At 39.7% G+C, this 14,934-nt stretch overlaps 1 long non-coding RNA gene across 1 annotated transcript in view; it reads right to left on the reverse strand.

Moving 5' to 3' along the window:
* Positions 1-902: 902 nt before the first annotated feature.
* Positions 903-14,934, reverse strand: part of LOC108351966 (uncharacterized) — a 103,430-nt gene continuing 89,398 nt past the window's right edge. Inside the window, exon 3 of the long non-coding RNA XR_005489227.2 lies at positions 903-1,298. This is a non-coding gene — a long non-coding RNA (uncharacterized LOC108351966). The remainder of the gene's footprint in view (positions 1,299-14,934) is intronic.

Here is a 14,934-nt window from a genome sequence, read left to right on the forward strand (position 1 = left end):
TAAAGATTGATTTTTCACGATAATCTTTTCTAAAAGAGAGTAACTAGGGTATTGGAAAGGAGATGGTAAGTCTCCAGGTCTCAAACTACTTCTTGACTTTCCTCCCAAACAAACAGAAGAAACACTGGCTATCAAATCCTGTTTAGAGTCTGTCTCTACTGGAGGCCATTGAGATATCATCCAACCTACTCAAAATAGGAAAAAGACATAGCAAATATAAACGAATTTGAAGTTCTCCTCTCAAAATCAATGGGGACTAAGCCATGTGCGCAGGCTGTGGAGACAAACAAGTTCACGTATGTGAGGGGAAGGAGCTAGAACATCACAGTTGTATTGTTAAGAATCGAGGAAAAGGAGCGGGAGCCACTTGTGAGGAATGTTTAGAGCTGGTTCCCCTGAGGTAGCATACCACATAAAGAAGAGTGCTCCATAATTGTAAAAGGTTTAACACAATTTAAAATGTATCTTAGAAAACAAATTTTAGGACTAGCGACTCATTCAATTGTGTCTCAATTCCTCTTCTCCATGAGACCTCCTGGCTAAACTGGCATAAACTCACACATTTCAGATAGACAGGTTGGAGAGATTGTCATCGTCTTCAGCCATGTCTTCTGTGTGTGACAGGTTTTCACACGGTAGCTGTTGATCAGCTGTCAGTTCCCTATATCCAGAGCTGTGTACATGGGTGAAATGAAAACTAAAGATTCTGTGTAAGATTCATTTGAAACGATTACAGGTAATATTTTTAAAGATCTTTTTTGACAGATCACTATTTAAAACCCATTTGTGATGGTGCCAAACCCTAGTTTCATGTTTTCACTAAACACTTAAAAGTAGGTTGTCACCTCTTTGGAGGTAGTGGGACCTCGGGGAACAGAACTGATAAATGAGACACATAAAAGTCTTATGCAAAACCCAACTTTATTCAGAGCCCCAGACAATTTATACTCTGAGGGTTATGAAAGGTTACATGAGTAAAGTTCTCATAAGTTCAAGCTGCATACAATCACAAGGACAAGCTGCACATGGCAAAAACCAATTTTTCCTTAGAGGCATACAAAGAATACTTTAAATATTTAATTAAATAACAAAAACAAGCTGTAATGAGTGATAAGAAGTAAATTCACTCCTATCAGCTGTACCTGGGAGGAGCCCGAAAATATACTCCAAGAACAAGTCCTTGATTTTTTTTTGTTTTGGTTTAAAACAGCAACAAATCTGTATTTGCAATTGTCTTGTTTTCTTCAAGTGTTCTCTCTCCACTCAGACTCTCAGCTCTCTCCTCGCCAGACTCCATTCTATAAAAAGTAGATTTTTTTAAAGAAATCTATGAGTAAACATTAATATTTCTGAGTATGTTTCTATCAAGGATATTTTTTAAGTTCTAACTTTATTTTATATACTTTGGTTATTTTAATAGAAGAGGTTTTTTACATAGAATTATTTTTAAAATGTCTGTTGAATGACATTTTTATAAAGTAAATTCATTTCTCTTTACACATCAAGCATGTTCTTCTTCTTGGTCTATCATATTTTTAGTTTCTATTATTGGATGAGTTGTGTGGACCCCCAATTTCATATTTATTTTCCATTGACTCAGGACATGACCATATTGGAGATTAAAATTTAATAGAGATAAGCTAAAATGAGGTCACTGGGGTAGACCCTGATCCACGCTAACTAGAGTTTTTATAAAGGCCTCTATAAAGGTGATCATCCGTCAGCCCAAGAGAAAGGACCTGATAGAATCTTCTCTCCTCTCTTAGCAGCAGCTAACCTGTTGCTATTTACCTTTACTCTATGAAAAGTAAATTTCTATTATTCAAGCAACTCCAATTGTGGTACGTTATTGCTGCACCATTAACAAATAGCCTTGCCATTGGCAATAATATTTAGCAGTTAACTATAAGTGTGCTATTATATATTGGTAAGGGAACATCAAGAAGACTTCAAGAGATGGGAATATCCACTTATCCACCACTGACAGGTTAAAATAGGATAGGGAAGGGAAATAAAAGTGGGTAAAGACTGGAAAGAATGCCACATCCTAGGTTTTTCTGTTGATAGGATCTTTCTTCAAGGTGTCTGGCATGGATAGCACAACATAGAACATGTAAGCTAAGAAGCACCAGGTGGTCCTGGTAACAACTGTGGATGGATTTCTCTTAGTCTTCTGTCTTTTAGAAGACAGTCCTAATTGTGACAATCTTTCTCTTCTGTTTTCTTGACAAGGAAGGATGATCTAGACATAAGATCTAGACATTGTGTAGCTTGCAATTCACTGAATATGCGGGGCAACCTTGATAGATGACCTAGCTTTTCATGTGATGTACTAGATGTCTCAAAAGTATTTCCCTTCCATCCCCCCTGTTCCCCAGCTTCTATGAGGATGCTCCCCCTTCCACACACCCACTCCCACATCAATACCCTGGCATTCCCCTACACTGAGGAAATAGCTTTCCTAGGACCAAGGACTTTTCCTATTGATGCCAGACAATGTCATCCTCTGCTACATATGCAGCTGGAGCCATGGGTCCTTCCATGTGTACTCTTTGGGAGCTCTAGGGGAAGCGGGGGTCTGGTTCTTGATATTGTTGTTCTTCCTATGAGGTTGCAAACCCCTTCAGCTCCTTCAGTCCTTTCTCTAACTTCTCCATTGGGGTCCCCTGCTCAGTCTGATGGTTGGCTATAAGCATCCTCATCTGTTAGGTGAGTCTTATAAGGGGAGGTATTTCACTGGGAGTGGGCTTTGAGATTTCAAATGATCACACTAGACCCAGTCCTTCCCTGAGCCCTGCCTGTGAATTAGGATGTAAAACTCTCCGATATTGCTCTAGCACCGTGCCTGCCTGCCTGTGTCCCACCACACTCCCATTACTATGATAATAGACTAATGAACCTATCCTCTGAAATGGTAAGCAAACCCTTAATTTGATGCTTTCTTTTATAAGAGTTGCTTTGGTCATAGTATCTCTTCACAGAAATATATCAGTGACTAGAACAGATTTCTACATGTATGAAACATGGCAGTTGAGCTCATGTACTTACATATACATTAATACATACTATTCAAAGTAAACATTATCATCCAGTCTCAGACTCAAAATTTTAAGCATAAAGTATCAGTTTAGGTTTAAATGCAAGACTTTGTATTCCCCTGAAATGTGGACTTTTTCTTTTCTTTTCCTTTCTTTTCTTTCCTTTTCCTTTCTTTCCTTTTCTTTTCTTTTCTTTTCTTTCCTCCTCCCTCCCCCTCTTTCTCTCTCTTTCTCTGTGTGTGTGTTTGTGTGTGTATGAGAGAGAGAGAGAGAGAGAGAGAGAGAGAGAGAGAGAGAGAGAGAGAGAATAGGGATGCCTTTTGTCTTGTTTGAGGCAGAATATCTCAAGTTCACTGACACATAGGCCAAGGTAACTGATCCAAGAACTTCAGCATTCCATTGTCTTCCTATGACCTTCTGATAGGCATACACTAGAATTAGAGAGGTCTATGCTTCTGTATATGTATTTTGCATGGGTTTTGGGAGTCTGAGTCAAGTCATCAAGCTCAGAGGACAAGTCCTTTACCCACTGATGTCCCTATAAGGATAGCATAAGGCTATTTAACCCTTAATAATATTTTTTAAAAATTCATTTGTATCCAACTTCATGGAAGAGTGTGTGTGTGTGTGTGTGTGTGTGTGTGTGTGTGTGTGCGTGTGTGTGTCTGTATATCTGTTTCTGTCTGTCTGTGTCCTTGTATCAGGGTGGAGGAATCCTAAGCTCTCTTTCTAATTACACAAGGAACCACTAAAACAGAAGTGCTCATAATAATAGTCCCAGACATCAGGTTTTATCTGGCAATAGGCAAAGGCAAGCACCAAGACTATTAGAAATTATCTAGAACATTCTATTATAGTATCAGACTAGAAAACTAGTGGTATAGGAGGTTGCAACTCCACACTGCTGGGAAAATAGAAAAATAAGAATAGACAATGTATTTCAACAGAATTTTACAGCTAATTAAACTCTTTAAATGAATCACTAGAAATAAGCTTGAGAATTTCTGTTGAATCTTCAGATAGCATAAATTATTTGTATTAGTAACTTCTATCTATTAATAATCTAATTGTTAATGGTGTTTTAATTTTTTTCTTTGGATATGAATTGGTCAAACACTGCAAGAGTATTTAGAAAATCAAAACCCAGATACATACGGTTCATGAACAGCCAGAGCAACCTTCATTCACACAAATCTGACTTCCATCAAACCATTAAAAACCTCTTGCTGAGGACCTTTTTCCAGCCTTTACTTGAGCTTTTATCAAGCAAGAGTTGATCCCCTGGCCAGCAATTCCACATTGTTACTCGTCCGATTGCTAATATAATGCCTCGCTGAGAACTAAATGCTATCTTTCTTCCTTGGGCTAAACAAATTGAAGTCATGGATTTGTTATTTGAAAAATTCCAAATTCAACAAACAGAGATTTGGGTTACACCGCCACGCATGGACATATTTTTAAAAAATGGAAAACGCTTTATGGCCATTGATTTAAAACCACAACATGCTTCGAATTGAATTCAATATATTTCTTATTTGTTTCTGATTTTCCCTTTCTTTTCTTTTAATTATTATTAGAAGGTATAAATTTCGAGAAAACCCTGGCCTTGACAAAGCCCCATTATTTGCACATGACAAGGCTGATCAAAAACAGTTGGATTTCCCTAAGAAGTCTTTTATGTCTCTCCACAGAGTATAAATAAATGAAAAGGATTAAGCTGAGGAAACGGAGTGTAATTCATGACCAATGTGAACCACAGACAAGGAGTTGCAGATGGATGAACCCAGAAACTTGGATACTGCTTTAGGCAACAAACCCCTCTTGTCTGTGCCAACTTCACTAGCACCTTTAAGTTTCTGAAGAAGCGGGACTCATATTTTAGCCTGTGGTGTCATCTTGAGTTATCCACACTCTTTTGTACTTTAGTGCTCACTATATAAGTCTAAAGCTGGTTTTGACTTTCAAAAAAAAGAATCTATCATATTCTGACACTGACCCTAAATCACAGTTAAAAATCTCTACTGTGTACCTGGCCCCCAGGGCCCTCCTGCTGCCCTACACTCACCGAAAACCAGAAAAATAAAACAGCTTAAAACCCACAATATTTTGACCTCTGCAACTGCAGCAGTCTTGCTGATCAGGACACCGTGATTGAAAGTTTTTACGTCTCAAAGTCAACAATTGAAGTAATTTAGGGAAACGAGTTTTGTGTATAAATGCTATGCTTCTCAGACCATACAAAATCAAGCATCTTCACTAGCTTAATCTGAAACATAATGAAAATTATTTCAGTTTGGATATCCGCCGCTAATTTGGTCGGCCTGCTGGCTGTGCACTCTCCTTCTTGGTGAGATGGAAGTTCATAGCACAATTTCCCCTTCAAATCTGCCCGAACGTTCTGAAATAAGAGACTTTTCATATCCCATATTCTTTCCCTGAATTCCCATCTCTATCTAATAATAATAGAGTGCTTTATAGCATATAAATCACATTTCTGCTTAAAAGTGACCTTCCGCGTGGCCTTTTTGTCTCTGCTTGTCAGCACGCATTCTTCCAGCTATTATAAGCCCCGGCCAGGAACGGAGACTCAAATTAGAACAATTTCAGGGACTGCCCTTATGAAGGCCAGGACGCAGTTCATCTTGAAGATAAATAATTTAACGGCTTTTCCCAAAGTAGATATGAACTGGATGGTGTGGTTTCCAACAAAGAGAATTTGACTGATACTTTTGAAGAGGAGATAAAGAAAACATGCCCCAAACTTAGCGCTTGAGGGAAATGAAGTGCAAGTGGAAATGTCTCCACACTACAGTATCTGCTAGCCAGGGGGAACTAAAGCCTAAAGCTGGAGAGATGCTTCAGGGAGCAATAAGGCTGGCAGCCCAAGTGGGAAGACTGGGGTTTGGTCCCAGGCTCACATATAAAAAGCCAGCTATGTAACTTCAGACGTGTGTGTGTGTGTGTGTGTGTGTGTGTGTGTGTGTGTGTGTGTATGTGTGAGTGTGAGTGTGTGTGTATGTGTGTGTTAGTGTGTGTGTGTTTGTGTGTATGTGTGTGAGTATGTGTGAGTGTGTGTGTATGTGTGTGTTAGTGTGTGTGTTTGTGTGTGTGTGTATGTGTGAGTGTGTGTGTTTGTGTGTGTGTATGTGTGAGTGTGTGTGTTTGTGTGTGTATGTGTGAGTGTGTGAGTGTGTGTATGTGTGTGTTAGTATGTGTGTGTTTGTGTGTGAGTGTGTGCACACGCATGCACACATGTGCATGCACACACTCACACAGGGGTGCAGAAACAGGAAGACTGCTGGCATTTGAAATGATGAAAATTCTAGTGAGAAATCCTGTGTAATGTGGCAGAGAATGAAGGAGCATGACACTTCCACATGGTTGTACATGTGTCCGCACACATACACACACACACACACACACACACACACTCACATACACATCTCACACAGGCACAAACATTAAACAAAAATAAAATAAACTGTAAAACAAGCAATTACAATGTCAATTACATGGTTTTTGGTGCAGATACTATGAGCATACAATTTTCTTCGTTTAGTTTTTTTTTTTTCCAGTAAAGTAATGCCATTTAATGGCAGTATGTGATTTAATGGCAGTAACATTCATTTAGAGAAATTGGGTACAAAAGTGAACGTTTTAGATGCTGGCCCCTAGAAGCATTTTATAATGACTCTCTCACAATGGTTGGAGAGGAAGTTCGTTTCCTGTCAAGCAGATCAATTATTTTAAAACACTGTGTAAATTTTCCAAGCATGATGCTTCCTCTTGAATCCTAGCAAACCAAACAAACACACCTGTCTTCTACAGAATCGGTTGACTTGGCAGCATACTCAGCATTCGAGCTAAGAGCTTCCACCTAAATACAACAAGGCTACCTGTGCAGCGGCCCAAACCATAAAGGGCTCCCTCACTAGCTGGACAGTCCAGTCGAGACAGAAATGAAGGAGAAACTTTGTCCTTCTCCAGAATTAGAGGATCAGAAAATATCTTCTTGGTCACCTCTTAGTGATCTTCCCGAGGGTTAACAATCACATGATTTGATCAGAGAGTGTCCTGATGATCTGGGAGGTCTTAGCCTTCAGTCATAAAACACTGACCAGGAATACACAACAAGGCTGAGATCTTTGAAGGGAAAACAGCCCACTTACCTGTATTGACTCCAGCATTCCTTGACTTGATCTCCACATGAAAAGCTTGGCTCATCATAAGCCCTCAGATCATTTTCTTATATTAACAGTTTCCTATGTGGTCTATGTGCTGATGATTTAAAATCTGTCGTTTTAATAATAACAGAACAACGTTCAGAGGAAGGAGGTGCCAGCAGCTGCAGGCCCTAGCCCGCAATGCTAGAATCCAGGCCTTGTAAGTGTTTTCACACTTAGTTTACTGGACACTACGGAAAGGGGGCTAATTTACATACCACCTCTATACAGGTACACTCATTCCTTGTGGTTCACCTCTACCGCTGCTTTGGCTCATTGAGATTTTTCTCAGGAGAGCCTCTTTGGGGCCCCTTTGAAGTCCAAGCCATGTGAATGATCACGACCACTCTGGAAACATGAGCCTGGCAGTAACATCTTGTCCAGTCACACACAAAGACACATGGCTGTGCTCACTGCTATCATGAGTGCTGCTGGAAGATAAAAGACTCAACTCACTTTCGAAGACCCTGACTTTAATAAATGTTACCCTCACATCTGGATTGTTGGCTGGGTTCCCTGGGTATCTTCCTATGGACCTAACCATCGAGTTTTCTTTCTCTGGAGTGAAGGTTCCAGAATCACAGGCAGTGGGCGAGCTTCTTATTTGGTTCTCACATCTTTGAGTCAGTTGATCTCCCTCAATTAAAACTTGCCGGGCTCACAAGTCAACTCCACTGCTCAAAGTGTGAGAGAACTCTCGGGGTCAGAAATGATTACGAGTCTGGCATGGAATTGGACTGGGAGCCAAAGTTTAAAAGGAAGCATTGACAGGTTATAAAAACTCTTAATAGTAAGCAGAGGGAGCTCTCCGAAATCACTGCCCCCAAGGACTCACCACTGCCCTGGCTGTTCCTATCAGTGTCTTTGATCTCAGCCCACTCTTCTGAATGTCTAGATTGGGCCAGGTGGGAGATTCCCAGGCTCTCGGGGACTCTACAGGGCTGAGTCTAAAAAAAAATGATAAATGGCCAGATGGCAGCTGAATTATGAAGCCTCGCTTTCTTGTTTGTGTTAGTAGCAAGCTATTCTTCATTGTCTGTGTCTTGGAGACAAACTGCAGGCCTCAGTCAGGCCTATCAATGGCAGCGACGCAGAACTGTAAAGAACTCAGTGGAGTGAGAGACACCGTGCTTCCTTTCCTCCTGGGAATGGTTGTTGATCAAATCATCATGTTCAAGTTCCATGCCCAAACAACAGATGAAGAAAAAAAAAGCAAAACACCCCCTGGATTCTTAATCGTCTGTGGTACTGTGTTTTCTCAATGCTAGTCCTCAATTTCTGCAGGATGTGGTCTTTCTCTTGATTATTTTCCCTGTATGCCAGGGCAGTGTCTGTCAATATGTAATGTGCATACAAATCGTCAGGAGAGTTTGTTGAGCTCCAGCTTCTAATTCAAGAGGCCTGGGCTGGGCCCTGACACACCATATCTCGTAAATCCTTCCTGGGCTAACACTACTGCTTCTTCTCATCTAAACATCCTAAGCACCAAAAACTCTAGCATATTAAACATACGGCTGAATGACGGTCATGGTTTCTGTCATGTGTTCAAAATGATCATCAAGCAGTGGACCGGATTCCAAAATGGTTGCTAGGGGAATGGCCGCATCTTACAAAGCAGGATGCCTACTGAGGCAAACGAAATGAAACAAGAGCATTTCCCCCCTTTGAACCATTTCCCTTCATTTATCATCATAGTTCACGATCTTTGGAATTTTCCAGCTGAAAACTCAATGGTAAAGAGCACCCCGTGGCAGATTTCAAGAGGCACTCACTCAAACTTCTCTTTTTTGCACACTAACGGAGATATCAGACCTCAAAGGTACTTCCAAATTCTCCCTTGTCAACCCCACTTTAGCCAGGCAAGGCCAAAGAGCAGAAAGGGAATTGGGTCAACATTTGAATGAGTGGTAGATTTTTAAAATGTGATCCATTTGTATTCACTTTGGGTAATAAAAGGTTAGACTCTGAATTTGAAAGGTAGATCCATGCTGACTCTTTCCTCTTCTGGCCATCTCGTAAGTGTAGCCTAAAGTGCTCAGTCAGTTCCTTCATTCAGAACAACCAACCAAGGGTCAGGAAACAAAGAACAAATACTTGTGTGCTTGGTACTTTCCGTGTGTGCAATACAAAGTACGAATGGTTATGGAAACCACTGGACCCTCTAAGGACTGGGAAAAATGGAGACTTACCCATAGAAAATAGGAACACAAGGTCAGAGGGCACAGTGATGCTCACCAGTGCCAACTTGATGATGCCAATGTTAGCTAACCGTCAAGATCTGCTTTCACAATGTTCTGCTCAGCCCAGGTAGAGTCGACCTCCGCTTACCACTACCCTGCAATTAGGATTTCACTTGTGGTATGCATACCGCCTCTTTCCAGAGACTCTGACTAGCTTGAAGTCAGGAAATACACCTTCTTTATCTTTGACTCTCTCCAAGGAATATCACAGAAACTGGTGTTTGTAAAAGAGGGTGGAGTTGGCATGTGGTGAACACCTCTAATCCCAGTACTCTAGAGGCAGAGGCAGCTGGATCTCTGTGAGCAGAAAGGCCATATTTAGTTCCAAGCTAACTGGAATGACTTAGTGGGACCCTGTCTTTAAAAAAAAGATTGTGGGAGGGTGGGTAGGAGTTTGAGGGATGTCTTAGTAGTTAAAAGAACATAACTTGGGAGAGTTTGCAACTGCCTGTCCCTTCAGCTCTCGGGATTCCTTATTCTTTTGGCCTCGGTAGACCAATGCACTCATATGCACACTGGAGAATACACACACACACACACACACACACACACACACACACACACACACACACATACACACACACACACAGGAGTAGCATGCACATAATTTAAAACATTTAAAGACTAATGTTAATTTTTTAAAGGCACAGGTCCCTGGCCCTCACTGCACGCTTGTAATATCAATATTCAGAAGACAGAAGCAGGAAAATTACTTCCAGTCCCATGTCAACCAAGGTTATAATAATAATAATGCAAACCTTGCCTCAAACAAAATAATAAGAAGGAGGCATAGTTTTTTGTTTTTTTACTGAAAATATTTTTATACAATGTATTTTGCTTATGATTTTCTCTTCCCCAAATTCTCCTAGAGTCTACCTCCCTTTCCACCCAAGTCCACACCTTTTCTTGTTCTCTCATTAGAAAACAAACATGCATCTTAATAATAATAATAATAATAATAATAATAATAATAATAATAATATGCCATTAAAAACAAACTAACCAGAATAGGAAAGAGAGAGGAAAAAAGCACAGGAAATGTATAGACACACACACATGCACACACACATACAATCACACACAGACAAACACATACATGTTTGCACACACAGGAATCCCATAAGGAATCCCATATACATATGTATATACATATGTGTATATATATATATATATATATGTGTGTGTGCATTTAAAGTTAGAGAAAGCAAGAGACAGAGACAGAGAGAGACAGAGGGAAAAAACCTCCAAAATACATCATTGACTTTGTTTTCTGTTGGCCATCTACTAGTGGGATTTTAACAACTTTTTAAATATTTTTTTATTAGGTAGAAACTATTCTTTTCTGAGCTGATATCTTAAAAAATGAAATTTGAGCTTAACTTTGTATAAATCAAGATACATGTAAAATAGTCTTGCCAAGACTTTTTTTTTCTAGAAAAGTTTGGGGAAACTTTTGTTTAGGATAAAATACTGCCACAGACAACTCTGAGAAGTGATGACATCATTCAAAGGCTGGTGTGTTGTCAATGAAGGATGCTGTTTACCCCTGGAAGAAAGAATAGCCTAGAGAAAGTTTGTTTACTGAGGAGTCCTGAGTACTTTGAAACCAGACTGTAGTGAGATGGAAATTTCTATATTAGCAACAAAAAACGGATAGAAGCCTTTTTTTTTGTTCTGCTGTTGGCTTCGGAATTCTCATTAGATCAGAAGCAAAGGTGGGGAACTTTGGTCCCCTTGGTTTTTGATCCAAATAGAGGAATTCACCATCATTTCTGTCTTAAAGTCAAGATTTACTTAAATATAATAATTTTATGTATTAATCTCTAACACAGTACACACATATACACACATACACATGCAGTCTGTGTGTGTATATGTGTGTGTGTAAATGTGTGTATGTGTGTGTACGTGTGTATGTGTGTATGTGTGTATGTGTGTATCTATGTGTGCATGTGCATGTGTATGTGTGTGTACGTGTGTATGTGTGTATGTGTGTATGTGTGTATGTGTGTGTATGTGTGTATATATGTGTGCATGTGTATGTGTGTATGTGTGTGTATGTGTGTATATGTGTGTATGCGTGTATGTGTGTATATATGTGTGCATGTGTATGTGTGTATGTGTGTATATGTGTATATGTGTGTGTGTTTGCGTAGATGTGCATGTGTGTGTGTGTGTGTGTGTGTGTGTGTATGTTACAGGCAGTTTTGAGCTACCCTAGACAGATCCACTTTAAGGACACAAAGGGCTTTATTTCTTTATTTTCATTTCTTTGTTCTTCTTTTAATTCTTGCATGTGTATACGAGCATGTAGGCTTGAGACTGACATCACGAGCCCTCCTTGATCACTCATTCTTATACCTTATCTTTGGCACAAGGTCTCCGAATCAAACCCCAAGCTCACCCACAGTCTTGCCAGTCAGTTTGCTCTGGGCGTCCTCCAGGTCTGCCTTCCCAGCCTTAGAATTACAAGCAGGCTGCCAGGATACCTCCCATGTACTTAGATTCTGGGGGTCCAATCGCTGGTAAACAGCGAGCACTTAACCACGGAGCCATCCTCTCAGCTGTAATTGTTTCTCTTTAATAAACCGCACATCAGCGTTAGTCATGAGATGCTTTTCTAAGCACAGATATTCCTGTCAGTCCTCACCGCCTCTAACCTCTTCTAGTCTGCGATCTCAAGCAGCCAACTTTGCACTTAGCGCCCTGACTTTGTCTCTGATTTCCTTTTCTCCCTCCTCCCATTCTTTCCTTCTACCTTGTGGTCAAACCAAAATGCATGTCTGTCGTCTCCATTTATTTTAGGAAGCCTCAACATAGAATGTGACTTCAACTGAACATTTTCAGGAAATTTCCTGGAAGTCCTATCACAGAAAACAGAAATTGTAATGACATTAAAATTATATTTAAGGAAAGGTGGTGATTAGCACCAAATGTTATCAATTCAATGTATTATACGGAGCCCTTAGAGATCCAACCTGCCTTTTATGTTTAGCTTTATAGGATGCTCCTGAGAAGAGGGCCAGTATTAAATCTTTTGACGGTGGATTTAATTCAGTTTAACTGAACACACACAGACAAGTTTCCAGCAGCTAGAATGCTTGCTTCTGTTGGATACAAACTCTTTGTTCTTCGTGTTTCAGGGGACTAGTTTTTATTTGCTTTGTCTGCGCCCTCTCCTTTTCTTAATTACGCTGCTGATTGAGAGAAATATTCATCAACAGCAAGCATTTAATTTCTTTATATGACCTCTAAAAAATTACCTTAATATAAAATTAATCATTAAAAAAAAATTCAGAACCCTGTTGGTCTCTGGTATTCTCTGACATCTTTGCGATGTTTGATGTGGGCTGCAAAACAAAGTGGGGTGAAAACATTCAAACTTCCTACGTCTTTTCCTTCTAATCAAATCACTAAATAGTCTGCAGGTTAGCTATCCTGAAGGAAATTCACTTCTTCATAAAGGTAAGGTCCAGGTGCTGTAAACCTTGACCTTCCGAGGGCATAAAACAAACTGTAAAAGCAATAATCCTAAAGTTCTCAAGGTGTTAGGCCAAGTTTATGCCCTAAAAATTGATTTTATTTTCTCACCGGGTCATTAACATAGCCTGCCTTCACCTACTGAGATGGCTCCCAGTGTGAACTGATTAATGACGTCATGCTTTCCGTGGTTTAGCTTTACAGGGTACAGGTTATATTTAGAAACGTGTTTGTGAGCGTCAGTATGTACGGGCTTTCTTTTATACACAAGCCTTGTGGCAGGATTCATCTTATGCTTCTTATTGCTTTTTCTTTATTTTCCTCTCTCAGCCCGGAGACGATAAACCTCTGTCATTTACAGAGATTTGTGAATAAACTCCTTGGGAAGCCTTAAGAATCCTTAAGGCTATGCTCTGACTCTTGAATGTAAAGTGAAACACACGGGGCACCTTACTCTGACCTCAGCCGAGAGTCACTGTGGTCTTGAATGGCTCTCTCTTAGCAAAATTCTGCAAAGCTTCCATTGAGTGCAGACCTCATTCATATCCCTGCATGTGCATTGCTGTAGGTGTTGTCCTGAATAACTTATTTAAGTCGCTGCCATATCGCTCGCACCACTGAAAACCTGGCATTTGTAAACATTTCTTACTTTATGGGGTGATTATAGGGTGCTATGCCTTATGCAAAATTCTCTTACAAGATTTTTCTATTCATTGACTAATACCTAAAGTGTTTGGCATCCTTGAGTTGTTTTTTTTTTCAAAAATCAAAAGATTAAAATAAAATTTAAAAATAAATGAGAGAAAACAAGGCCGGGCTTGCTGGCATACGTCTTTAAACCTAGCATGTGGGAGGCATTGGTGGGCATATCTCTATGAATTGGAGGTTGGCCTGGTCTACATGGATAGTTTAAAGCCAGCTAAGGTTAGATAGTAAGACTCTGCCTCTAAAAAAAAAGTTGCTGTGTTCTTTAATATCAAATTTAAATCAATGGTCTTAAAACTATGTAGATTCGTAATTTCTCTAAATTAAAAGACAATCCAGGATAGAGCTTGAATTTACTAGAGTTCAAATTCATTGTATACATCAAGGGTGTCACACACTCACTGCTCAATGCTAACTGGGATTCCACTAACTACAAGTAGAATTTGGTCTTGACCCCATCTCAATGTCAAGGTTTCCAAAAGTGCACTCTTCCCACTGGCTGTCAGGAGTTCAGAGCAGTCAGCCTCTGCAGTGACCCCAGCAGTTTACGGTACCCTGTGAAGTGAAGCACACATGGATCAGGTTCAAGTTCATCTTTTCCCTGTTCATTCCTTTTCAAACATATGTGTGTGTGTGTGTGTGCGTGCATGTGTGTGTGTGTGTGTGTGTGTGTGTATTTCTGTGCATTCATTTATTTGAAAGCAGCTTCTTAATCCTATGATTAAGATTTGTTGGAAACTAAAAAGATGTATCATTCATTCCTTCAAAGCAAAACAAACAGGTCTGATGGTTAAAGAACACCTTAAAAAGATACAACCCTAGCAACCATCCTGCTGACCAGGTTAGAATTATCTGCAAATGCTTGACACAGCTTCAGCACAAGATTCAAATGTAGAAATGACAGTTACTCTACATAAAATGTGTTTCTCTTTTATACACACCAATTCTATGCAGACATCTCCTTATCAGAATTAGGATTCGGTGGCTGTTCCTCTATGGGAAGAGAGATTAAAAATATTTGAGAACTAAGCTCCAATTTACATGAGCTCAATTGTGGTTTAAAGCAACTAAATAAAAGTACTGGAGTCTAAGACTTTTTATGGCTCACATGAGGAAACGATTCTAAACCCCTGTTTTCTCTAACAAGGAATTCCTTCAGTGTATTTTGGAAACAATTCTATAAATGTCAGTATGTTTTATGCTAATTCTTCATATACAATGCATTAATTTTATGGGGATGTAAATCAC

The sequence above is a fragment of the Rattus norvegicus genome, chromosome 9 (assembly GCF_036323735.1).
Source record: "Rattus norvegicus strain BN/NHsdMcwi chromosome 9, GRCr8, whole genome shotgun sequence".
Lineage (NCBI taxonomy): Eukaryota > Metazoa > Chordata > Mammalia > Rodentia > Muridae > Rattus > Rattus norvegicus.